General features: G+C 37.4%; 1 non-coding gene across 1 annotated transcript; it reads right to left on the bottom strand.

The window, feature by feature from the left end:
• Positions 1 to 1,721: 1,721 nt before the first annotated feature.
• On the bottom strand, positions 1,722 to 1,828 carry LOC128279761 (small nucleolar RNA R71). Its single transcript, XR_008269957.1, has one exon. It is a non-coding gene; the product is annotated as a small nucleolar RNA R71 (small nucleolar RNA).
• Between the last annotated feature and the right edge of the window lie 1,620 nt (positions 1,829 to 3,448).

Genomic DNA, 3,448 nt, shown 5'->3' with positions numbered 1-3,448 from the left:
CATACAAGGCCACTTTTGAGGGCTTATAGGCATTCCAAAGCCTATAAATACACCCTAGAAGAGGAGAAAAGGGGGAGGGAGAAGAGGGGGTAAGGAATACACCAAGGAAGCCGATTGATCCATCTCGGAAGCCAGGATTCATCATCAAGACTGAAGATCTCTCCTCAATTTCCCTTCAGGAGTTTTGGGTTTTCTTTATGTTTTGTATTCTTTATTCTTCTGAGATGTTTTCGTATTTAGTTATGAACTAAAACCCCTAAATATCTAAGGGGAATGAAACCTAAGACGAATCTTGTTATTATTTTCTGAATCGTATGATAAATATTTAACTTGTTCTTAATTATGTGTTCTTAATTCTTGTTTTGATATCCCAGGATACTGATTCAAGACATGCTCTTATTCAGAGGAGGAATAGACCCTGTCTAAGAGTACTTTTGTCAAAATTAAGTGGAGTTGATTGCGCGCCTAGAAATAGGGTGACAAGATTTTTTCGGATTAGGGTGAAACCTAATAAGGAGATCCATAGATCTAGTTAATGCAACCTTAGAGTGTTAATTAGAGAAAAGTATCGGTTATTCAAACTAGGGATTAGACGTTATTAGTCTTGAATAGGGGTAATAACATAACTTAGGAATCTCTACGGAACAAGTTGAATGAATAAATCGTCCGATTCAGAGCCAGAATAACAAGTAAAGTCTAGGTGGATTTTTCCTTAGGTATTGTCTTTATTCAATCTATTTTCCCAAAAGCCGTTCCCTAATTCTTTTCTCTGTGAGTTCTTAGTTTAGATAATTAGTTAATTAAAACAAAATCTCTTAATTCTTAGGCTAGATAATAAAAAGACAGTCATTACTAGTACTTTTAGTTCCTTTGGGTTCGACAATCCGGTCTTGCTAAAACTATACTACTGTTCGATAGGTACACTTGCCTACATCGCGATAATAGTTAGTCCAAGAACAAGCAATTATAAATATTTAAAACCTATCACGAAACCTCGCAATCAAGTTTTTGGCACCGTTGCCAGGGAACTGAAATATTAGGAACACTCAATTTTTATTACTTTAGCCATTATCTTTCCTGCAATTTAATTTAATTTAATTATTATTTATTAACTTCCTTTTTCCTTCTCTTGGCATGTTTTCATAGTTTATGACTAGAAAAAACCCGTCGAGACCATTACTGTTTGACGAAGAAATTGATCGCACAGTTCGTAGAAACCAAAGAGAAATAAGGCGAAGCTTAAGATACACGGAGAACAAGCAAGAAGATGATACTCAACCCCCAATCGAAGCGATGGCTGAAAACCAAGGCAATCAGCTACCTCCTGCAATTGCAGCTAATCAAAATCCTACTCCACGTCCTATGTATGACTATGCTAAACCTTCTTTAATAGGAACTGAGTCAAGTATAGTTAGACCTATTATTGCTGCGAATAATTTTGAATTGAAACCTAACACAATTCAGATGATACATCAGTTTGTTTAGTTTGATGGTTTGCAGGATGAGGGTCCCAACACTCACTTGGTGAATTTCCTGGAGTTTTATGACACTTTCAAAATTAATGGCATATCTGATGATGCCATTCGCCTTCAGTTATTCCCTTTTTCACTGAGAAAAAAGCTAAACAGTGGTTGAACTCGTTACCACGAGGGTCCATCACTACTTGGGAACAAATGACAGAAAAATTTCTACTAAAATATTTTTCGCCGGCTAAAATGGCTAAGTTACGTAATGATATCTCTTCTTTTGTGCAGATGGACTTAGAAACACTTTACGATGCATGGGAGAGATACAAGGATCTATTGCGAAGGTACCCTCACCATGGGTTACCTCTATGGCTGCAAGTTCAAACGTTTTACAATGGTGTGAATCCCTCAACAAGACAGATGATTGGCGTAGCTACTGGAGGAACCATCAACAACAAAACACCTGAAGAGGCTTATGAATGCATTGAAGAAATGTCACTGAATAATTATCGGTGGCAAGTCATGAGGACTAAGCCAACAAAAATAGTCGGCGTTTATAACGTCGACTCAGTTACTATGCTATCAAATCAAGTAGAACTTCTCAATAAAAAGATTGATGGTTTACTTGGTTCTACGCAGGTACATCCAGTAATGAGGTGTGACTCAAGTGGAGGAGGTGTGCATACAGAATATCAATCCTTCAATCCTACTACCGAAGAGGAACAAGTCAACTATATGGGTAACAATAACTTTCGATCTCAAAATAACCCATACAGTAATACTTATAATGCAGGTTGGAGGAACCACCCAAATTTCTCTTGGGATGGTCAAAGGAATCAAAAGCCACAAAATCCTCAGGGTTTTCAACAGCCACCTTATCAACAAGAGAAGAAACTAAACCTTAAAGAGATGCTCTCTAAATTCATCTCGGTATCAGAAACCCATTTCCAAAATACCGAGACAGCACTTAAGAATCAACAAGCATCGATCCAAGGGCTCGAAAATCAGATAGGCCAGCTATCCAAACTAATCTCCGAAGGACAACAAGGTAGCTTACCAAGTAATACTGAACCTAATCCAAAGGAACACATCAACGCAATTAGTACTCAAGATAAGGAAGGATTTATTGCGCCTGAGCCAGAATTGATGCAAGAAACTATGATGAGCAAAGGTAAAAGTGAAGTAAGTCATAAAAAAATGGTGAATTAAAAATATAGACCTCGTGTCCCATACCCTAATGCGACAAGGAAAGACTGCTCAGACAAACAATTCGGTAAATTCCTCAAACTTTTGAAAAAATTACATATTAACTTACCGTTTATTGAAGCTTTGTCGCAGATGCCAAATGCAATGAAATTGTTAAAAGAGCTTTTAGTAAATAAGCAGAAGCCGGACGAAGCGTCGCATGTAGAGCTAAACGCAGTCTGCTCAACTATTCTACAGAATAAGCTACCCCACAAATTGAAAGATTCAGGGAGTTTTACAATTCCTTGCTTAATTGGTAGTTTAGATATAAGTCATGCATTAGCTGATTTAGGGGCTAGTATTAACGTCATGCCTTACAAAATGTTTAAGCAACTAGGTCTTGGGAAACCTAAACAAACTAGGATAAGCATTCAATTGGCAGATAAAACTATAAGATTTCCTAGGGGTATTATTGAAGATGTACTAGTGAAAGTAGATAAGTTCATATTTCCCGTTGATTTCGTTATTCTAGACATAAAGGAGGATAATAACACCCCTTTGATTTTAGGGAGGCCCTTTTTAGCAACTGCTAAAACAATTATTGATGTTGGCACAGGTGAGCTTACACTTCGTGTGGGAGACGAAATGATTACCCTTCAAGCTCGTAATTCTGGCATCACATCGAACATTGAAGGTAATAGTCCACACCAATCTACTAAAACTGACAATATGACTTTGCAGAAATTGAGCTTCAAAGAAGTTCACGAGCCATGTTCCAGAAATGATAGAGGACACAT

The sequence above is a fragment of the Gossypium arboreum genome, chromosome 8 (assembly GCF_025698485.1).
Source record: "Gossypium arboreum isolate Shixiya-1 chromosome 8, ASM2569848v2, whole genome shotgun sequence".
NCBI lineage: Eukaryota > Viridiplantae > Streptophyta > Magnoliopsida > Malvales > Malvaceae > Gossypium > Gossypium arboreum.
This window is presented reverse-complemented; position numbering and strand designations above follow the sequence as displayed.